The 25,067-nt window shown below is 42.5% G+C and overlaps 1 long non-coding RNA gene across 1 annotated transcript in view; it reads right to left on the bottom strand.

The window, feature by feature from the left end:
- LOC146809915 (uncharacterized) overlaps positions 1-24,957 on the bottom strand; it is a 132,496-nt gene extending 107,539 nt beyond the window's left edge. The window contains exon 1 of the long non-coding RNA XR_014965595.1: positions 24,800-24,957. This is a non-coding gene — a long non-coding RNA (uncharacterized LOC146809915). The remainder of the gene's footprint in view (positions 1-24,799) is intronic.
- Positions 24,958-25,067: the final 110 nt, after the last annotated feature.

Here is a 25,067-nt window from a genome sequence, read left to right as displayed (position 1 = left end):
TGCATTGACTGACTAGTTCCAATAGGGAAAATTGGAGATGCAGGGTGAGGCAGGGGTTCGCTAACAACAGGATACCGGGACGACTGGCCTGAACTGGTGATGAGCCTGATGGCAGACCCCATTCTACTTCCCTGATTACGCACATACAACCTTTGACATTCCTGCTGGTCACATGGGTGCCCCGGCTGCCTGTGCTGCCTTATCTTGATGGGAAAGTGGACCGGGCGCCCCTGTTAAGACTTCCTCGTTATCACCACTGCCAGAGTCATGGGGAACAACACGACTCATCAAATACACTCTTCACAAACCTGAACGAACACGTTCAGAACCAGTCTGTGGGTGGTTCCCGGGCATGGGAGGGACATCGGGAAACCCACCTTCCCAATGACACCAGTCCGCTTAACTATCCTACAAACCATCCATACATCCCAAGCAACGGTATAAACTAAGATTGTGGAGGTTTATGTCAATGCGGCACTCTTGCACCAAGACCTACGCAATGTCGCTGGCAGAATTGCAGAGGGTGAAGGACGAATATCAACAATGGCAGATGACATCTACAACTTGCCTTATGTCCAAAACTGTGGAACTGCGGGATCAGGCAGAGGACCTCGAAACCGATCTTGTCGCAACAATCATAGGTTCCCTGTTGGTTTGCAGATACCAAACTCTACTGAGTTCTTAGAAAAGTGCCACAGATCCTAGATGCTTATGGACAAACTGTCCACCTGGTTAGTGGTGGAATGGGCGCATAGAGCACTGACACTCAGGACGCACACAGGCTCATTATCGCTTGCATTCCAAACATTTGAGATAGAGACTCCACCCTTTGTGAGGCCTGACAACTAAAAGCACTGCACTATGAAAATTTTTAAATATTGGTGGTTCCAGACTACACTAGAGCAGTGCAGGCTAATCGGAGGTCATATGCGAAGGTTAAACAAAAACTGAAGGCTATGAATTTGTCATACATGCTTTTGTTCCCCACACATCTGAAAGTGTTCTTTGAGAGCAAAATTATTTTGCTTGACACCAAGGAAGCTGCGTGGGAATGGCTCACTGAAAAAAGGCAGATACATCATCCGGATTGGTCTCCCCTATCCTCTGTGAGAGCGCTCCCACAGAGGAAACCTATGACTGACTGACAGAAACAGAAGACCCGAATCTGCTCTCACGCATATTATGCACACTCGGGTTTGGATACATCTGCACCACAGTCAAAAGCTCTGCTCCAGGCATTGCAAACTGTCCTCACACCCCTCAAATCATTGACCCATACCGCGCCCTCTGGAAAGTTCTACCTCTTACGGTCTGCTTGCGTTGATGTGGGGGATCATTAGCATACTGCAGCCCTAGTGGGGTTAACCCCGCTGTCTGTTAAGTTGGGAAGATCAGCTTGAACCAACATTACACTTCAATCTTACAGTAGACGATAGCTAGTCTGAGATCCTTGAGTAAATTACATAATGGTTTGAGATTATGTTACAGTTTGAAGAGCAAAAGATGCTCCTGGGGTAGAAGTATGGGTTGGGGCATATTGGCAGAGTTCATATTGTTTTACTGTTTCTGGATTCTGTTTGTATTTGTTGTTTTATGATTGCAACTATGCCACACTAACACATGCAGCGAGTTCTCTGTATAGGCACACATAGCAAAGACAATGACGGGCTCTTTCCCCAGTGCCACACAGTTGGCACCCACCTTACTGGCTTTAATTTATCTACCATGCCGACCCTCACAGACTTCCAAATCTCATCTTGGACTGTTAGACCATATCAAACTGTCCACAGTCCTGCTCTATGTTCATCACTTCCTCCCCGCAATTTCTGATGTTTCAAGCGTCACACATGCTGGGTACCCACTGCGCCTTCTTTCTCCATCAAGGATATGATAGAGCCTTCCACGCTGACTTTGCACAGGGCTCCCAGAGGTTGGTAATTCTACTTTACCGCTCCTTCTCCATGGTGATTAACCGAGTTCTCCCTGATGTTCAGGGCCGATAACTTTCCCTTGATGGTAGAGTGGCGGGGCAAGGCCTTATCTGGTATGCATCTACACACCCCATTGGCTAGTGAGCCAATTCTTCACAGTCTCACAAATCTCATCCTGGTGCAGTGTGGAAGGGGACTTCAATGCTGTGCTGGACCTTCGTGCTGATTCTACAGGAACCCATCTAGACACAGGTGTGGAAGTTCCTGTCAACTGTGCAGCTGTGGTGGATGCCCTTGATCTATGCGACATAAGGAGAGTATGGCATCCTGACAAAAACAATACACACACACACACACACACCTCAGCAGCCCATCACTCTCATGTATGCATGGATTTTATACTCATATCGGTCAATGACTGTTTGCACATGTCAGAGATACAAATTCTTCCCAGAGGAATTTCTTATCACTCCCCTGTGCTACTCCATCTAGGCTTCAGGGCTCCTACCCAGCGACCTATGTGGTGCCTTAATGCAAGACATCTTAAAGACAAAAATTACTCTTGAGTAACCTCCGAAAAGCTGACATCACATTTTCAAACCAATCAGGAAACAGTGGAGTGGGCGGCCTGCAAAGCTACCATTAGAGGACATTGCAAACAAATTCTCCAGTCGAAAGAAATAGACTGGGTCTAGCTTGTGGCTTAATTAGAGGGTCAAGCCCTGCTGCTGGGGACACAACTTCCTGATGACCCACAAGACGAGGATTCCCACCAGCTCACAGTTGCCCATGCCAAGATTCAGCACATATCGATAGAGAATATATGAGTGGGGAGACAAAAATGCCAAGCTGCTCTGCTGACTGGAAACCAGGCTCCTAACCTCTTGTCTGATCTCAGCGGTGTTGGAGGCAGAGGGCATGCCCCTTCACTCCATCCCAGCCATAGTCCATGCATTTGGAGATTAATACCATAAACTGTACACAACAGTTCTGAGACCAGATGCCGAACAGGTCTCCCCGTTGGAGGACATTCCATTACCTAGAGTGTCACGGGCTGAGAGACATGACTTAGAGCAGCCAATTAGAGTTGAGTAGAGATAACCACTGCCATCTCCGAACTGGCAACTAGGAAAACAGCTGGCCATGATGGCTACCCTCCTTAAATCTATAGTGCATATAGAGATAGCCTCTCCCCGCATCTGCTTGCACTTTACATAGACATACATAGAAGCTGCTAAAATAGGCCATTTTTCGCAGGAACTTGATAGGGCCACCATTGAGGTCATTTCAAAGTCAAAACCTCCACCCAACGCCTGTGCGGCCTGCTGGCCCATCTCATTCGTTAATAGGGAAATTCAACTCTGTGCCATGATACTAGCTACTTGAATGAAAACAGTTCTGACCACCTTAATACACCCAGACCAGTTTGACTTTATGCAGGCTAGAGGCATTTCTTCAGGTGGCGGTATGTTGCCTTGGGGCGCCAACATCTATTGACACCGTCCATGAAGCTACTGCTGATAGATATTCAATAAACATTTGACACGGTGGACTGGACCTTTATGTCTCAGGTCCTACAGAGGGCAGGACTTGGTCCCCATTTCTGTGGCTATGTCAAATAGCTTTATTACAATCCGACTGTGCAAGTACAAATTAACGGTGTGGTCTCAGACGTCTTGCCTATTGTCCAGGATACAAGGCAGGATTTCCTCCTATCCTCCCTACTCTTTTGTCCTTGCCATTGATCCCCTAGCACTGCTTATTCACTGTGATACCCAGGTTCAGGGCTGGACATAGGACCCAGGCCATGATGTCCATATCGCTTTATATGCAGACAACGTTCTACTGTTCCTGTCTAACCCTCCAGAGACTGGCACACACCAAGTAAAGCTAGGGACTGCCCAACAAAGCACACAAAGATCTGGAGCAAGTGGTAGGTTCATTTTGGGCTTGGCACTTTGTTATAAACTGTTTGAGACTGTCTCCTTATGAGTTTGATACTGTGGACTTAATGCTGTGGACTTTATGCTGTGGACTTTATGCTGTGATCTTCCTAATGTACCTACGATGGTATCCAGAAATGACAGTATGTGGTATATGTTTCTTGTAACCATAACACTAATAAAGTTATTCTTAAAAAAAGTTGTTTCAAAAAAATATCAAAAACAGTGGTTGAATTAATTCTGTTGCACCCTATGGTGCCTGTCACACCGTGTATGGCTATAAAGAGGGGTCCCATGAGTACCTCCACTGGCCCAAACCAGAAGCCTATGGGTGAAGGGGGGCTTGTGACGGGCCCCCAAAAATTCAGATTCCGACAGCAATTTTGTGTCGGACAACCCGATTCTGAACAGCTGTCAGATTCGTACATCGTAATCATTCGGTCAGAAACAGTGTCCATAGAGTTGTAGGATTAGGCTCCGAACGACTCGGCCTGTCCGAATTCCAATCGGAAATGATTCGGACAGCCCGAACAATTTCCTTGCATCGTAATCGGTTGTTCAGAAATGTATCCAATTCGGTCAGAATCATAGGTTTCAAATCGGATTCTCCAAATCTGAATCCCATTCAGAGCCTTTCTGAATGCCACCGTAATCGGCCCCTTTATGTTTAACGTAGGTGGCAGTGGGGCGAGGGAGATGAAGGGTGGTGGGGTAGCAAACACGGGCATAGGATGGAACGGAGGAACGTAATAATTACTTTCCTCTGTTCCGTCGTATGTCCGTGATTGCTACCCCCAACCTGCCCCGCCTCACCGCCCCACAGCACGCCCTATGCGAGCTGCTACTGTATTTGGAGAGACTGCAAAAATGGATGACCAAGAACCTCTTTATAGGAAACCCTCATAAGACTAAGTTTCAACACATCACTCAATTCCACATATACCACAGAAAAAGCAAGATAGTTAAATCAGTGAACTTTGAACATTTTCATACCTCATACACACAATTAATAGGAAAACATATATATATACACGCATACACACATATATGTATATGTATCTATATATCTATATCTATAAACTGTTCCAAGCCCGCAAATCACGAGCGAGCGGAGATCGTCTGGCAAGGACCTCTTGAAGAACATCCATTAGGAAATCAAATCAGGAACACACCAAATTGAAGTGCAAGTGCATATTTAATAATCAGCACAATTACTCCAGAGAGATATATACACATATATATATATATATATATATATATATATCACCTTTTCTATTAATTAATACAATTTTTTATGAATTAGTAAGTCACTTATATATAATCATTTTTGCACTAGTGTGTTATTATGCACTTTTTGTCCAGGTTTAGGACACAGAATTTTGCACTATTAATATTTCAACAGACACAAGTGAATTTTGTTCAATATATTGGTAATACTCAGATGCTAATTATTAAAATGGGCACTTGTCCTCTATTACTGATATGTATTTTGAACATACATTGTGATTTGAATGAGATTTATCCTGTAGTTAATAATTACAAATATAAAAAGAACGATTCCCCTGTGGGAATAGTTTTTTTAATGGATATTGCATTTAAATATAGGATTCATGTCAGCTATTTACATCAAAAGTCTGTTGTTTAGCTCTATGAACAAACTTGGCGGAGTTCATTGTTGTGCAATTGTATATAAAATCACGATTGGTCTCGACATGTCATGTGATCAAGACTGGGGAAACCCGGTCGAAACGCGTCATGTTGCTGTTTGTGTAATATAGAGCACTCAAGAAAACCTTACTGCGTGGTGGTCCGTTCCTGTGTGTTTGCTGGAAAAACTTCTTGCAGTCAGGACTGTGAGTTTAATATATATATTTTTTTTCACTGAACAAAACCATAGGTTTCAGGGACATTATAGTTAGTCTGACATTATACTCGCACAAAACCAGAGAAATTTGGCCATTATAGTCAGATGAGCTAACTAAAACTCGTGCTCCACAATGCACTGCTCATGACGTCACATATATTATCACTCATGACACAGTCAGTGACATCACTGATGATATCACTGATGACTCCTCAAATTACATCACTGATGAAATCACTCATGACATCATCCAGTGACTGAGTGTTTTTTTTTTAAGTTTAAGGGCCACATGCATCAAAGTTAGGAATTGCGATTGCTAAGTTGCGATTTTTAACAAAAATCACAATTTAGGAATCGCAATTCCTTATGCATGTAGAAATCGCAAAAAAAATTGCAATTCCTACGTATTCCTTAATTGCGATTCGCAAATAAGGAATTGCTTCCCATTCATTCCTATGGGCTAGAGACCCATAGGAATCAATGGGAATTGCATGCGTAATTTGGGAGTACCATACAGGTACTCGCAAATTGCACATGCAATCTCAAGGGTGCAAGGATGCCAAAAGGACACCCTGATACACCCCTGAAATTGCAATGTCAACACATGTTGCACACAAACATGCCCCAAGGGCATGTATGTGTGCAACATAGAACTTTGAAAAATGCACTTTTGTACATTTTCTAAGTTCTCGCAAATTGCCATCAACTTTGAGTTGATGGTAATTTGCATTGATAAGGAATTGCTTCCCATTCATTCCTATGAGCTAGAGACCCATAGGAATCAATGGGAATTGCATGCGTAATTTGGGTGTACCATACAGGTACTCGCAAATTGCACATGCAATCTCAAGGGTGCAAGGATGCCAAAAGGACACCCTGATGCACCCCTGAAATTGCAATGTCAACACATGTTGCACACAAACATGCCCCAAGGGCATGCATTAGTGCAACATAGAACTTTGAAAAATGCACTTTTGTACATTTTCTAAGTTCTCGCAAATTGCCATCGACTTTGAGTTGATGGTAATTTGCGTTTCTTAATTGTGAAATCACAATTTGAGATTCCCTAAATGCAATCGCAATCTAAGAAATTGCAAATTTAGCGATTACTTAAATAGCGATTATTGCATTTGGGCTGATGCATCCCAAAGGCAAAAATAACGGTGGCAAAGGGGCAGATTGTGCACATCTGCTCCTTTGCAACCGCTATTTTCAATGATGCATGTGGCTCTAAGAAGGTTATATGTACACCAAGGTGTATTGAAGAATTGGTGGGTGTATGAGTATCTGAATGGATGATTTAGTGGGTGTGTGACTGACTGTATAAGTGAGTGGTTAAACGTGTCTTAGTGAATGCAAGGGTGAATGACTAATCTGTGTGAATGTCTATCAGTCTGTCAGTTGGTGTATAAGTGGCTGTATGGGTTGGTGAGTAGCTACATGAGTATCTACATGATTTGCTGTCTGAGTACCTGTATGTGTGCCTCAGCATGTGTGTGGGTGGGGGGTGTGCGACTCCCTGCATGCATGCATGTGTGGGTGGGTGATTCAGTGGGTATATGGGTTCATGAGTGCATCTGTGAGTGGCTGTATGAGTGTGTGAGTGTGCGTATTCCTGTGTTGGTGAGTAAATGGATGTCTCAGAGGTATATGGATGAGTAACTACATAGGTGAAAGGAAGTATATGTGAGTGTTGGAGTATATGACTATGGGCCACATGCATCATTGAAACTAGTGTTGCAAAGGGGCAGATTCGCACAATCTGCCCCTTTGAGACCACTATTTTTGCTTCAACCCAAATGAAATACTCGCTGTTTAGGTAATCGCTAAATTTGCGATTGCACTTAGGAAATCTCAAATTGAGATTACCTAAATGCAATGCAACAACAACAAAAAATGTGCGATTTCGCAACTAAGAAACATAAATTACCATCACATCAACTAAAAGTTGATGGTAATTTGCGAGGAGTTAGAATAACGCAGAAAAGTGAATTTTTCAAAGTTCTATGTTGTACACATACATGCCATTGAGGCATGTTTGTGTGCAACATGTGTTGACATTGCAATTTCAGGGGTGCATCAGGGTGTCCTTTTGGCATCCTTGCACCCTTAAATTGAATGCACAATTTGTGAGTATCTATATGGTAGTCGCAAATTGCGCAAGCAATTCCCATTGATTCCTATGGGCCTCTAGGCCCATAGGAATGAATGGGAAGCAATTCCTTATTTGAGATTTGCAATTTGCGAGTCGCAAATAAGGAATATGTAGGAATTGCACATATTTTTGCGATTCCTTCATGCATAAGGAATTGCGATTCCTAAATTGCAATTTCTTAAAAATCGCAATATAGGAATCGCAATTCCTAACTTTGATGCATATATGTGAGAGTGAGTGATTGTGAGAGTGGCTGTATGGATGAATGTGTGCTAGTGTCAGTGATTGTATAAGAGAGTATTTGTTAGTATCTGTATGAATAAGGGAGGCATTGTGTGTATAACTGAATAGGTGAGTAAATGGCAGTGTGATTGAGTCTTTGGGTGACTGACAAGATGTGTGAGTATCTCTGTGGGTGAGTGGCGGTATGTGAGTGTCTGTATGGGTGTATGAGTGCATATATCAGTGGCTGTATTGATGAGTGACTGAGTGTATGAGTGACTGTATGGGTGAGTGAGTGGATGTGTGTGTAGACCTATGAATTAGTGAGTGGGTGTTTACTAACTGGTATTGGTGTGTCTATGGTTTCGAGAATGGTCTGTATTATAGGGTGGGTGTATGAAAGGTTATATTAGGCTGTGATGAGGTGCATTACATATTAAGTGGATGATGTCATCAGTGGATGATGTCATTAGCCCCCAAAGTCCCTCAGGAGTAAAGTGGACTTCATCCCCCAACCCGTAGTGTGCCAGGAGGTGCGTTTGCAGAATGGTGGAGAAAGAGGGGCGTGGTCTCCAAAGACATCTTTGCAGTACCACTGTGCGGGACTTACTGGAGGTAACAGGAGGGGTAGTTGGCCCCAAGTCCCACACAGCAGCATTGGTATGTTCTCAAACCAGGCAACGCCCCTTTGCCCACCAATCTGCAAATGTGCTCCCTGGCGTGCTCTTGGATGGGTATTAAAGTCCCCTTTGCTGCTGGGGGTCCTTGGGAGCCGACTAGCCTACCTGACACCTCCAGTAAGCCCCAGATAGTGGAATTGCTGACGACCTCATCGCCCCGCCAGCCATGGCCAAGAGGCGCATTTGCAGAGTGGTGTAAAAAGGGGCATGGTCTAGGACCACCTCCCAGAATTCCCACTGTGTGGGGCTTACTGGAGGTACCTGGTGGGCTAGTTGGCCCTTAAGGACCATTAAGAATCTAGGGGACTTAATCCCTCAACCTACAATGCACCAGGAGGCACACCTGCAGAGTGGTGTAGGGAGGGGTCAGGGCCACCGGGAGATGCTGGCTTCTCTTTTCGTTTTTATTGTTAGAATGGGGGTTGTGTGGCCCCCCTTCTCTTAATATTTTGTGGGCCCAGGGAACCCCATCCCACAGTGCCTGAAATATTTTATATTTCTGTTTATTAAAAAAACGGGACGGCCCCCCCCTCCCAAGGCCGATTTTGACCCTGGGGATCCTATTCCCCGGGGCATTGCCTCATATTTAAAAAAACAAAATCCCTTTAAAGGCCATTATTGGCCCCGGGGACCCTATCCCCGGGGCATTGTCCCTTTAAAAAAAATGTATTTTTATTACGGGAGGGGGGGCCGCGTGGGGGGACCCCATTCACAGGGGCATGGCCTCACTGTTGAGGACCACGAGGGGAGTCCTAATGCCCCGTGGTCCTTGCCGGCTCCCCGCCTCCTGCAGGAGGCATCATTGCTTTTGGGAAAAGGGAGCTGCAAACATGCAGCTCCCTTTGCCCAAAAGCAATTCTGCTTTGCTTCATGAAAGCGAGAGCAGGTTTCCTGCTCTCACTTCCATGAAGTAAAGCAGTGTTTGCTATGGCAGGGTGGGAGCTGTGCTCCCGCCCTGCCACAGCAAACTGCAATGTACCGGGGTGAGCATCCTGGGACATTGCTGGCACTGGCACTGGGGGGTGTGGCAGTCCCCAGGCCCAAGGAGGGCTCCAGGAGGGAAGCTGCGCATCCCCCCTCCCAACAAGTATAAAGCCCCGGCGAGGTCGTGGTCCCTAGGGCCGGGGGTCTGCAACGGACCACTGTAGTACAATAAAGTGTGCCCCAGTGAGGTGGTGGTCCCCGGGGCAGTGTCGGGGGGGCTCAAAGCCCCCAACACATTTTTAAAGATAGCCCTGGGGAGGTGGCAGTACCTAGGGCTGGAGGGGGATGCGAGGCAACCCCCATTTAAACATTGAAGCCCTTGGGAAGTGGCAATCCCAGGGGCTTGGGGGGCCACAAGGCCCCCCCACCCATGATTTTGCATAGCCCCGTGGAGGTGGTGGTCCCTAGGGCAGCATGGGGGGCAGGAGCCCCCTCGTGGTTTTTATTTAAAAAAATTCAGGGTGGTGGCGTTCCCCTGGGGCTGTGGGGGCCCGTGCGGCCCCCGTACACATTTACCATATTGTCCCCGGGACCTGGCACACCCAGGGGCTTATTAAAGGGAAGTGCGGAGAACTGCGCTTCGTTTTTTAAAGTTTTCTCAGCAGTATTCACATAGGGCACACAAATCAGAATCAAGCTTGTGCTCGAGTGGGTTCGCGGATCCACCGCGGCAGCCAGATATCGATAGCTTTTTATTTTGGGATTTTTCAGTAACTACTCAACAGATTTACACCATTTAATGCAGAGAGTGCACTCTGAACCAAGAGCTACCTCTCTGCCAAATTTGGTGTAATTCCATTCAGCAGTAAGTGCTGTAGCTGCAACAAAGGTTTCCTATGGAAATTAGCATGGAGAAAATACGTTTTGGAATCCCCCTTTTCTCATCCCCTGATTGACGAATCACCCTGAAAGTTCCAAGACAGGAGCTGACCAGAGCACCCCATTAGTTTTGAAAATTTCCTGAAGATTAGTCAAACAGCGCCAAAGATATTGACAAATCAAAAACCGCTTCTCCTATGGAAACTGGGTCCTAACTATAACTAACTACTGGTGACCTCCAGTAGGTAATATGCATATGAATCAGAACAAGTGAGGGATGAGGCAATGATACCGCACCTTTCAGCAAGAATAAATTGGCAAAGTAATGATGGTGCGAGGAAACCAGGAAGTGCACCCCTCTCCACTCCCTGTTTGGGAAATCCCAAAAGAACAATCACAAAAACATGGAATCCGCACCCATCGATTGTATACGCATTTAGAGTCCTTTTAGCATTGCTAAAAGGATTGTGAATAGTGGATTTTAACAACTTTAAATGTTCATCGATGTCAATAAAGAAAGTAAGGAAATAAGAACATAATGGCTTGGCATATTCTTCAGATCGTCACAAACAAACAATGTCTAACGGACTCTAAATGCGCATGCAATCGATGGGTGCGGATTCCATGTTTTTGTGTAGGTAATATGTATATGTACATATAAACACACACACACACACACACACATACATGTATAACTTACTGGCAGTCGCCAGTAGGTAGTTATAGTTAGAGCCTAAGTTCCATTAAGAAAGCGTTTTTTATTTTGCTAATAACACCACCAAACCAATCTTCACAACATTTTCCAAACTAGTTTGCAACTCACTTCAGCTGATGTCTAAAATGTTATGGGGTGATTAAAAAACACATTTTCCTCATGCAATTTCTCATAGGAATTTTAGGCATGACTATAGCCGCTGAATGAAATAAAATCAGATTTGGCAAAAAGCTAGGTCTTTGTCCAGAAAGAGTAATCTCTACATAGTGGTGTAAATCTGTTCAGTATTTTTGGAGTTAGTAAAGAAAAAAGATTTATGTATATCTAGACACACCCACACAGTCTCTCACACACTGACTCATGCATCTATACAGCCACTCACACACTCATGCAGACACCCAGAACATCACTCACACACCCATTGACACACCCATAAAGCCACTCAAACACCCACTTAGAGACCCAGAGAACCACTCACACACACACTCACAGACACTCGCACATGCACACAACCACTCACACATCTTTATATCCGCTCACATACCCACTCAGAGACCCATAAAACCAAACCCACACAACCACTCACAACACCCAGTCAGAGATCTAGAAAATCATTCAGATACCCATACAACCACTCACATACCCACTCAGAGACCCATAAAAGCATACCCACTTGCACACTCATATAGCCATACACACACACCCACTCACATACCTGTACATCTACTCACATATCCACTCACGGATCCATACAGCCACTCACACATTCACTCACAGACCCACATGGCAACCCACTCGTTCACCCACTCACAGACCCACGTAGACAGTCACACAAGCACTGACACACACACACAACCACTCACATGCCCACTCACACACCCAGATTACAGGAACATTATAGTTAGGAAATAGCATTAAAAACATAGTAATTCACTGAAAAAAATAAAGGTTACAGGGACATTATAGTGAGGAAATAGAAAATAAAAAAAGAAATTCTTTCACACACACAAAACCATAGAAATTCAGCAGTTATACCCGTGCCCTAAGCGAACTATAACTCTTTCACTGCTAATTACTCTGCATATTACATCACTCATGACATTTTCTATGACATCGTTGATAATATCATTGCAAGATTTGCAGTGAAATTATAGATGAGAAGCCTGTGCAGTGTGAGGCCACGAAGAATGGTTACATTAAGGTATGAGTTATAGTTATTTGAGATAATTATAACTATAACTGTTGAATTTCTATGGTTTTGTGTAGCTAAAATCTTAATCTAACTATAAAGTTCCTGTAACCTTTGTTTTTTAGTGAATAACTAAGGTTTTTTAAATTCTATTTCCTAACTATAATGTCACTGCAACCTTTGCTTATTTCATTGAACATACAAATATATTCACTGAAATAACCAAAGCTTAGATTGACGCTAAAGTTGGGTAAAATTGTGAGTGACAACATAACATTTTAAACTCAAAAGGCCACTGAAATTCACCAGCTGTAGTTATCTCTTGTTACTATAACTTGTGCCCTAAGGTTACTTGCTCCCATGACATGATTACATTTTGGTATGATTTTATTTTGAATTTATAGAGCTCAACGTATTTCCAGAGGCATATTGGAGCTCTCATGCACAGTGTGGTCATCAATGATGTTATTTCAAATATTGTAGTGATATTATCGATCAAGTCATAGAACATATCATGAGTGATGAAATATGTTGGGAAATTAGCAGTGCATGGCAATAGCGTAAGTTATAGCGAACAACAAAAAGGCATAAAATTAACCTGTGGTAGCTAGGCACAAAAGTTTTTAGGCTTAACGTAGGGGCTATTTATAAAGTATTTATGCAGCAAACAAACAGCAATAAAGTGAAAATATAACACAAGAAAAATCCAATGCCAACTACATTTTAATACAGTCAAAACAAAATAAAATCCAATCAGTAGAATGGGAGTTATGAATTTCTAAAGTTTAAGGTAAAAACAAGTGCCTAGAAGATCAAAGTGCCAACTACGAGCATAGTTGAGTAAGATTGGGTCAAGTAGAAAATATGTCTGACCTAGATTTTTTTTTTTTACCCATTTTTGTTAAAATCTTTTTATTAACATTTTGCACTTTATTAATAAAACATATAGGGCCATATGTATTTACCTAAATACCGGTCGGTAACGGCCGAAAATCGGTAAATTTCCTGTTACCGACAGGTATTTAGGCAATTGAGATGTAGAAGGCTGGATTTAAGGATTCGGTAATTTACCGATTCGTTATTTTAAGGAATCGGTAAAATACCGAATCCTTAAATCCTATATAGGGAGCACTCAAGTGAGTGCATTTTTGTTTTAAGGATTCGTTATTTACCACCAACTACAGGTTGGTGGTAAATACCGAATACCTTTTAAAAAGCAATTGTGTGCTTTTCTAGAAATGCCATGTGGCAGACATACATGCCCTTAGCGCATGTATGTGCGCCACATGTGCACACATGCACGATTCAGGGGTGCGACAGGGTGTCAATGTGACACCCTGCCACCCTTGAATATGCTCCCCCTATTACGGATTCGGTATTTACCGAATCGATAATAGTGAATGGCTTCCTATTCATTCCTATGGGCCTCCAGGCCCATAGGAATGACTATGAAGGTATTCCTAATTACCGATTCGGTAAATACCGAATCGGTAATAACGAATATTACCGAATCGGTAAAATTTACCGGTTTTTTACCTACATTCTATTTACTGATTCTTAAATACCGAATCGGTAAAATTCGGTATTTAGGAATCGGTAAATAGAAATTACCTACATATGGCCCCATAGTCAGAGCAGCGGTCATGCGTCAAGTGGAAGAAGAAAGGAAAGTGATTGCCAGAAGTACGATGCACAATACCCAGTAGCAACAGGAAAAACAGAGATATAAATTATGGCGAGTACTTCCAACCATGAGTCAATATCCCAGGGAGAGCAGAGCAGTGCAGGTGAATCATGGCACTGGGTAGCATATAAACGAGTCAGGTATAGTGCAGGTCGAACCCAACTGGGGACATAGGGCACAACAAAATGAGGACAACATAAGTCAGGGAAGGGAAAGGGGAGTTTTTTTAAGACCTGCTGCCGCATCTAGTGTAGGTGGGGGGCCAAAACTACCAGGACCTGGTGACAACAAGGCTCTGAGATAGAAGGGCTAAGTCAGCTACTCTACACTCCCGCCGGCGGGGGATGTACCCTGAGTTACGACCCCAGGTAACGTATTTGGGTCCTCTGTGTCAGTGACCATTCCCTGGAGCTTGGAAACCATCGTGTCCCACTGAGGTGCTAGGGGGAATATATGAACGCCAAGCAGGTCCTCCCTACGTAGCGCCACATCCTCTGCCTTAGCCCAGTTAAGGAGGGATCTGCACCAGGCAAGTGGGTGGGGCAACAGAGGGGATTTCCATCGCTTGGTGATCAAGCGTTTGACCGTTGTTAGGCCCAGGTCTAGAAACTGTATGGCAGCCCTACATTTTTTGTCTCTGCTAAAGAGGTGCAGCACATGGGCCTCCCAATTAGGGGGAATGGTGCGGGAGGTGCAAGTCATGAGGGTGACCGTCACATTGTACCAATAGTCAGTCAAGACCAGACAACACCAAATCATATGGAGAATGTGGGCATCTAACTGCCGGCAGTGGGGACAAGCCGCATCTGTGCGGAGGAAGTACCTATTGATTTGAGCTGGAGTAAGGTAAGCCCACTGTAGTACAAATAATTGAATTTGTTTGAATCGTTGGTTATGGGGGACATAGGTCAGGCTGTCCCAGACGACCGTCCACTCTCCATCTGTAAACGCCCTCCCCAGGGCTGATGAGGGCTCCAGGAGGCCACATACCTTTTCTGTGAAGTACCGCTGAACAGGATTTGCTGCTGTGGAGAAAAACATAGTAGGAAATTTTGCAAATACATGCAGACCTGTAATGTACCTTGGGTGGATCGGTATGTAGGTAGGTTCCGGTCTCCTCTTGGTTCTTAGATCCCAAGTTTGGGATTTTGGCTATCTGGACACCTTTAGCACACCTTCCAATGGTCCCTGATTGGAGAGGCACCACTTAGATGGTCAGGACTCACTTAGGCTGGGTTCAGGTGCAGGTTCAAGATGATTGGGGTCTTTTCTGTCCCTGAGGCTCCAATCAGGAGATGAGCCAACTAACCCTTGTTGTCGCTCTGGTAGTCCTGGGTTCAGGAAGTAACACCGGACTTGAGAAGCAAGGCAGGCCTATGAGGGTTCAAGGCAAGTGTCAGGCAGCAGACCAGTCCTTCCAGGAGCAGCAAAGCAGTCTTGAAAGGTACACAGCAGGTCATAGCAGCAGGAGGTCATCTGAGAGTCATTATGCAGGTCCAGAGAGTAAACTGAAGAGTGGGTCTGAGGGTTCTAGTTTTATACCTAGTGCCTTCTTTAAAGTAGTAGAAGTTTCTACAGATTGTTCTTTGAAGCCCTTAGACTTTCTCGCCTTTTCTGCCTTGGCTCTAGTCTGACTACAGGCCCAATGAAGTGGTGTGAAGCCCTTTGTGTGAAGGTAGGGCATAGCCTATTAACTTGCATGGGGGCCCGTGCCATGCTCAGCCCTCCCATCTTTACAGTGGTGGCCCATCCAGGCACACCTAATCCTTCCATTGTGTGGCTGTCAGGGAGGGATAAATAAATCCCAACTGCCAACTACTCCCAGTCATGTGATCAAGGGACAATCTGCAGGCACCAAATTGCTAAGGTAGGAGAATGCAGACTAAATTAATGTGGCATTTCCATAATTGTGACTTGAAATCTGACTTTACTATTAAGTAGAGTTTTAAATCACAATTTCTCAAACACCAAACATGAAAGACCTACTTGCTCCCAATCAAGTGTTAGCACTTATTAACTGTAATAAGGCAACCCAATGTTATCCTATGAGAGTGGTATGCCTCAACAGGAGTAGTGAAAAACAAATGTTGGAGATTTTCACCACCAGGACATGTAAAACTCAAAAGTACATGCCCAGCCTCTTAACTACAATGCACCCTGCCGGACTGGCTTCCTACGACCTACCTTAGGGGTAACATATGTAATGAAGAGTTTATGGCTTTGCAGGGGGTTTCTTTTTTCAAGTTGAATTGGCAGTTTAAAACTGCAATGAGGCTGCAATAACAGACTTGGGACATGTTTTAAGGGGCTACATAAGTGGGTGGCACAATAAGTGCTTGAGGCCCAATAGTACCTTTTACTTTACAGGCCCTGTTTATATGGTATACCAAAGGGACTTAGAAGTAAATTAAATACACCAATAAGAGGTTAGCCAATCTTAGCACTGTTTTGCAGTGGTATAAAGTGCACAGAGTCCTAAAATCAACAAAAACAAATACAGAAAAAATAGAAGGGTGAAGGCAAAAGGTATAGGGGTCACCCTACCCTACAGAGAGGGCCAAGCCCAACATTATATAAATAACCAAGGTTTAAAGTGATGTTATAGTTAAGTGGAAACTTCATTTCAGTGCCATTAGTGGTGAGGGTGTGAATTATAGTTACCTCAGGGCATGAGTTATAGTTACTAGGGGTAAGTATAACTAATACATTTCAGTGGCTTTTTTTAAATTTTAAATGTTATGTTGGAACTGAAATTTTCACCTAACTTAAATGTCACTTTAATCTTTGTTTTTTTTCAGTGACTATATAGAGTTTTTTAATGTCAAATATTTTATCCCCATCCGTAAATCCAGCTGCCCATCGGCAAGCCTGCAGCCAACTCCTCATATTCAGGTAACCCCACACCTCACATAGATTTGAGACTTCCTGCAGCCCCCCACTGCATAAACAAAAAGTTTGGTGGTGCCCATGACTTTTTTAGGGGGCACCACAATCATGCTAGTACGTTTTGTTAAAATTCCCTATGGCATTATGAGGTGCTCCTTGCTAGGAGCATTGAATAATAAATGAGTGGCTCCTACTGCCCATTTATTATTATTCTTTTTTGTTTTCTTTAAAACAAGTTTTGGGTATCCTGGTGCCCACAGATCCTGCAGCCTCTTTGTCATCCCTGCCACCTATTCTCGGTGCCGGTAGGAACTGGCAATTCTTTTTTGATATTTCTGAATAATACTGGGGAGGGAGCATGCAGCCTCCTTCCCATAGATCACAGGCCCCAAGGGACCCATATGGCAGGGCTGGATCACTGACATAATATCGACTACAAAAATATAGACTTACAAAAATATCTATGCCAAAATATAGAATACCAAAATATCGACTCCCTATCTCCAAACAGGAAAGTACAAAAATATAGAATCCAAAATATCGTTGTAAATAATATAGTTAGTCAAAATATCGAATTTTCTAAATGTTTTAAAAGTAATGTAAAATTAATGAAATAATACATATAATTAACTGACACATACTTAAAAATACTTAAATAACATTAAAATTAACAAATAATTAATGTAAGTAAAAAAATAATTAATACATATATATTAACGAAATATTTATTAAAAATATTCAATATTTTCTGCGTAGGATAGCGGGCGGGTAAAATTTACTATTACCACTCCAGTAGGTGCAACAGTAGGGAAAGCGTTGGATAGCGGGAGGGTAAAAATTACTATTCCCACTCCAGAGAGTGCAACAGTAGGGAAAGCGTTGGATAGCGGGAGGGTAAAATTTACTATTCCCACTCCAGTGAGTGCAACAGTAGGGAAAGCGTTGGATAGCGTAGGGGTAAAAATTACTATTCCCACTCCAGAGAGTGCAACAGTAGGGAAAGCATTGGATAGCGTAGGGATAAAAATTACTATTCCCACTCCAGAGAGTGCAACAGTAGGGAAAGCGTTGGATAGCGGGAGTGTCAAATTTACAATTCCCACTCCAGTGAGTGCAACAGTAGGGAAAGCGTTGGATAGCGGTAGGGTAAAAATTTACTATTCCCACTCCAGAGAATGCAACAGTAGCGAAAGCGTTGGGTAGCGGGAGGGTAAAAATTACTATTCCCACTCCAGAGAATGCAACAGTACGGAAAGCGTTGGATAGTGAGAGGGAAAAAAATACTATTCCCACTCCAGAGAGTGCAATAATAGGGAAAGTATTGGATAGCGTAGGGGTAAAAATTACTATTCCCACTCCAGAGAGTGCAACAGTAGAGAAAGTGTTGGATAGCGGGAGAGTAAAATTTACTATTCCCACTCCAGTGAGTGCAACAGTAGGGAAAGCGTTGGATAGCGTAGGGGTAAAAATTACTATTCCCACTCCAGAGAGTGCAACAGTAGGGAAAGCGTTGGATAGCGTAGGGGTAAAAATTACTATTCCCACTCCAGAGTACAACAGTAGGGAAAGCATTGGATAGCGTAGGGATAAAAATTACTATTCCCACTCCAGAGAGTGCAACAGTAGGGAAAGCGTTGGATAGCGGTAGGGTAAAAATTACTATTCCCACTCCAGAGAGTGCAACAGTAGGGAAAGCGTTGGATAGCGGTAGGGTAAAAATTACTATTCCCACTCCAGAGAGTGCAATAATAGAGAAAGCATTGGATAGCGTAGGGGTAAAAATTACTGTTCCCACTCAAGTAAGTGCAAAAGTAGGGAAAATAATAAATTAATATTTTGTTAAAAATTAATTAATTATTAATACCAAAACAAGTATTGCAATTAATTACCAATCACACAAGATTTAATAATTGATTATTTATAAATACCAATATATTTTTGTTTAAATAATTACCTAATAATTAATTAACAACCAATTGTTTTTCAATAACAAACATTAATAAATGCTAATAATACCAATTAATCATTAATTAATAATATATTGATTAACGATATACACAAGTTTAAATAAATAATTTTACAATTATATTACTTCCCACCATATTCCCCTATAAACACACTACCCGCTACAAATATTAAACTAATACAATTAACATAATTATCAAATAAACAATTAATACAAATTACCAATTGATACACATTATTTACCAATTAATAATTAATCAACAACCAATTAATTTTCAATACCAATTAATAATTAAATTACTTCCCACCCTATTCCCCTATAAACCCACAACCCGCTACAGAAGTAAAACGCTAAATTAAATTAAAGATATATTAATTAACAATATACACACATCAATTAAATAATTAATTATTTACAATTATATTACTTCCCACCATATTCCCCTATAAACACACTACCCGCTACAAATATTAAATGAATACAATTAACATAATTATCAAATAAACAATTAATACAAATTAATTACCAATTGATACACATTATTTACCAATTAATAATTAATCAACAACCAATTAATTTTCAATACCAATTAATAATTAACTAATAACAATTAAATTACTTCCCACCCTATTCCCCTATAAACCCACAACCCGCTACAGAAGTAAAACGCTAAATTAAATTAAAGATATATTAATTAACAATATACACACATCAATTAAATAATTAATTATTTACAATTATATTACTTCCCACCATATTCCCCTATAAACACACTACCCGCTACAAATATTAAATGAATACAATTAACATAATTATCAATTAAACAATTAATACAAATTAATTACCAATTAATACAACTTATTTACCAATTAATAATTAATCAACAACCAATTAATTTTCAATACCAATTAATAATTAACTAATAATTAAATTACTTCCCACCCTATTCCCCTATAAACCCACAACCCGCTACAGAAGTAAAATGCTAAATTTAATTAAAAATAATTAATAATTCCTATAAATTATTATTTAATGTACTATAATTAAATTACTTCCCACCCTACTCCCCTATAAACCCACAACCCGCTATGGAATTAAATTACACAAAAATAAAATAACATAAAATTCATTACTTTAAAAATATACTAACATACATTACAATATTAATACATACTTTTAACACATGTACTAACACTTAAAACACTATAAAAAATTCGATATTTTTTACCACTATATTATGACTGTCGATATTACTTACTTCTATATTATTGCAATCGATATTTCTTACCTGTTTTTCGATATTCTTCACCATTATATTTTGGCAATTCGATATTCTGTCCATTCTATATTTAAAACTCGATATTCTGTCCACTCGATATTTTTTTTTCGATATTATGTCTATTTACCGGCAGGGCTGTATTATGTTTAAGGGGAGGGTAGCATGCTGCCCCCTCCTTGAGTATTTATGGGTGCTGGGGCCTCATCTCATGAAGCTGCATTTTGGGGATACACAGCCCCCCCTCCCAGCCAATACCGACCCTGGAGACCCCATCCTCCAGGACCTTAGGTGGGTGCCCACTGCCCACCACAGGCACCAAAAGAGCAAACATTGTGGACCATGGGGGACACACAGGGCACCTACAGTCCCTTGACTCTACGCATGCACCCATCCTGGGTGCAGTGGGGAGCGATATTGCTGAGTGGGAGCAATTTCTTTTTCCCTCCCGCAAGTGTCCAGGAAGGAAAGAAAATGTGTACTCCCACCTGGCAGGAGTATTTTTGAAGATTGCACCAGGTGGGAGCACACATTTTTGTCCCAGCCCGCAGAGTATGTACTGTGAGTGGGCTTCTAGGGAGACAGCCTTTATAGACTCAGGTGAGGAAGTGCGTGGCCCCCTCCACTTACTGAAACAATTATTCCCGCAGGATTGGGTCCCTGGGGCCTAACAATGCATGGGAGGGGGCCACACGCCACCCTTCCTTTTCAATAACAAAGTGGATGACTGAGGGGACGGGGTCCCAGGGACGAAATCAGCCCAGGGAAGCGGCTCAAGGAAGGGGCCCCATGCATGCCCCCTTCCCAAATAATGTTTAGGTATATATATATATATATATATATATTCAGTGAAAAAAACCATAGGTTTCACACATGTTATAGTTAGCTGGACATTTTACTGATAAAAAACCATTGAAATTCCCCCGTTATAGTTAGTGCAGGCAACTATAACTCACGCGACCGCAATCCTCTGCTGATGCTAATACTGTATTTAGACACTTATTTGCCCATGTCTTCTTCCATTAAATTTTAGCTATACATATATTACAAATATTTTTTTTTCATAAAGACACATATGTCATCAGCAGAGGATTGCGGTCGCGTGAGTTATAGTTGCCTGCACTAACTATAACGGGGGAATTTCAATGGTTTTTTATCAGTAAAATGTCCAGCTAACTATAACATGTGTGAAACCTATGGTTTTTTCACTGAATTTGCAAGGTTTTTTAAATGCTAATTCCTAACTATAACGTGTGTGAAACCTATGGTTTTTTCAGTGAATTTGTACGTTTTTTTAAATGCTAAGTTACTTTACGCCATTCGTGGCGTGCGCGCCCACTTAACGCAGTTCGTTCCGTGCACGCATGGTGCGCTTCGTGCACCGTGCGCGCACAGTGAGCACGCGGTGCGCTTCGCGCACCGCACTCCCACTTTACGCAGTTAGTGCCGTGCACGCACGGTGGGCACGCGGTACGCTACGCGCACCGCGTGCCCACGTTACGCTAGATGGGCCATGTGCGCACATGGAGGACATATTATGCACTTCGTTGAGAAATGTAATCTTTTTATTTTTCAGATGTGTTATATGCCATGCACCAATGGTGCCCTTCAGGCACCATTTGCACATGGGGTGGGGAGAGGATGGATATTTTTTTTTTTAAAGCGTAATCGGCGAAATTTTCGAAAAAATTAAAATTCCATTTTTGCCCTTGGGGGATCTTTGGGGACTCCCTCAACATGGCTAGGTGCTTAGAAGCAGTCTAAACAGCCCCTTTACATGTTTTTGGCCTTTGTTTTTCAACCCCCCCTCAGAGTGCGAGAGAGAAAATGGCGGCCGCCACTTCCTGGTTTCGACCGATTCGAATGTTTACTAAGATCTAACAGCCAATCAGATTCGCGCTCGCGCACTGCACCGTACGCGTACGGTAAGCTTACCGTAAGCTTACCGTAAGCGCACCGTAAGCTGCCACAGATATATATATTGATTTAAATGCTATTTTCTCAGGAATTACTGAACAGATTTACACCAGACCTACAAAAGGCACTTCCTTGACCTGAGGACTACCTCTCTGCCAAATTTCAAGTAACTCTGTTCAGCCGGTCGGGCTGTAGCTGTGTCTAAAGGTCCTATGGAAAAATGCATGGGAAAAACGCGTTTTGGGACCCCCCTTTTTTCTCAGCCCCTGCTTGACGAATCCCCCCGAGACTTTCAGGGTAGGAGCGGAGCGTAGCGCCCCACCTATTTTGAAAATTTCGCAAGGATTCGTCGACCGGCGCCAAAGTTATTCCAAATAGAATGTTGCGGTTTTCCTATGGAAACAGGGTCCTAACTATAACTACCTACTGGCGACCGCCAGTAGGTAATATATATATATATATATATATATATATATATGTTTTGACCCTCCTGGGCCCTGGTGCATCTTAGATGTCATTTTAATAAAAAAATTAATGCCACCCAGCATTTATTTTTAACAGCAATCCTGCAGGTATACCACGGATCGCTGCAAAAAAAAAGAAAAAATTCCGTTGGCCCACGGGGTTCCCTCCTGGACCCCTCCACAAAGGCTAGGAGTGCAAGGAACCCTTTCCCTGCCACCTTATGTTGTTTTGATAAAACATTTTCAGGAGAGGGAACTAAAGGCCGGATGCAAAAAAAATTGGGATTGTGAATTCCTAACTGTGATTCTTATCAAATCTCAATTTGGGAATTGCAAGTCTAAATGTACAAAATAAGTTTAAATAAAATAGCAATTTCTAATGGGTTTGCAAATCAACCTACCTCAAGAATATTAATGAGGAAGGTCACCATTTGCGACCCATCAGGAAAACACAGACATCACAGAGATGGTGATCTTCTGAGGTCAGCAGACCACGTTGTCTGTAATTGTTTTTTAATAAAGAAAACTTTTTTTTTTCAATGCAGCCTGTTAAAAATTGGTTTACTCATTGACTAGGGTGTGAGCCCTGGTCAAGCAGCAACCACAATGCTAGTCAGAATAAGGCACAAGACAACCCTAAATTAACCTCTACTCAACCATCTGGTAGCTTGGCAAGCAGTGGTCAGGCTTAACTTAGAAGCAATATGTACAGTATTTGTGCAACACTTCAAACAGTGAAAGCACCACACAAAAGGATCCCACACCAGGTTAGATGGATAGAGCAACATTTAAAAAATGAGAAACATCTAATCAGTAGAACTGGAGTTATGAATTTTTAAAGAATAAGAGAAAAATAGCACCTAAAAGCATAAAGCGCCATCTGGGGAAAACTGGTCACGCTAGAGTGGGTCAAAGTCAAAAGTTCAGATTTACCAGGTTGGCACGCAGGTCGAATACAGTCCAAGATTAGTCCTGCTGTAGTTCCACTGAAGGTTTATCTTCTCAAGTTTTGTGCTAAGAGTCCCGATCGTGTTGGAGAGGGCCGCAGAGAGCAAGAAGAGCATCGCTGTTGGTGGACAGTGTGATGCGAAAGCAGGCCAGCATCGTGGATGGGCAGGCTGGAACTTCATGCTGAACAAAACATAAGGATCCACCTCGAAGGAGGTTCAAAATAGGATGTTTCCTATCTTGGTATGATGCACACAGTGTTTGCTCAAATACCCCTCACTCACCAAAAGGGCCCTTGGTGTCATGCTTCACAATAGGGGTCTTCCCGCACCGCTGCGGGACGGGGCGTGCTTTGACCTGGGACTACGCGGGAGCACTGATCTTACAGTACTATGTGTGGTGTACGGATAGTGAGAGGAAGGGTCAAGAAAATGCGAGAAGTGAATTAAAAAGGCCCTGGCCTCCTGGACTAAAGAAACTGTAATAGGTCATTGAGGATTGTGCTGTTAAAAGGGGTGGTTCGGAGATGTCCTGTGTGTAATGTGCAGATACTCCTGATCAAGTCAACATGTTTCTAAGCATCAAGGCTTCTTCATCAGGACTGGAAATGATCCCTTCAGGACTCACTGTGTTGCTATCAAGACGTGATGAAATAGTGTGCTATATACAGAATAGTGAAAAAATTCTAAATATCATGCACTTTATACAGTACCCAATCGGTATTTCTAAACTGCAAGTCAAAAAGAGAAAGCACAATTAGTAATACAATTGCGCCTTCCAAGGCGCAAATACGTGTAGCCTGTAAATACAAAGCGCCACAATGTGACTGTAGTGTCATTAGCCTTAGTTGTAACTTTGAACATAAGTGCCGTGACCTGTTGGGATAAAAAGATCGAACGAGACACACACACAAAACAGAAAACACACACTCTATATTGGAAATCAGAGTAATCGAAAATCAAAAAGTGGGTAAGTATGTAAAACAAATACCCATAGGTTGATACATACTAGGATGTGTAGGAGACAATGCTCCATGAGCGTTTTGAACGGGTGGGAAGGGTGTTACCACTGTATTCTATTTAGTAAGGAAAGGGGGGGGGAGATGTTGTCCATTGCTAGCGGTTCAAGGAGATCCTTAGAAAAAGCTGTAACTTACGTAGTAGTGAACTCTGCCTCGCTCAAGATAATACCATCCCGCGGCTCCGTGGTGTGAATGAGTCCGCGGGAGAGGCTCTATTTATGCTGCTGGTAATTGGCACTTAGTAAACCAAAAATGATTGCACCTGTGAAGATGTTCGTGGTCACCTGGAAGTCAATGTTCGATCACTTCCGGTGGCCGGGTTGTAATGCGAATTAAAAATTTGCGAACATACGTGACAAGAATTTTCAATTCTATTAAGGACAAGGAGGCGAGGATTAAGCTT

Source organism: Triturus cristatus, chromosome 7 (assembly GCF_964204655.1).
Source record: "Triturus cristatus chromosome 7, aTriCri1.1, whole genome shotgun sequence".
NCBI classification, from domain to species: Eukaryota; Metazoa; Chordata; class Amphibia; order Caudata; family Salamandridae; genus Triturus; species Triturus cristatus.
The sequence above is the reverse complement of the archived record's forward strand: the minus strand, read 5'-3'. Positions and strand labels throughout refer to the sequence as shown.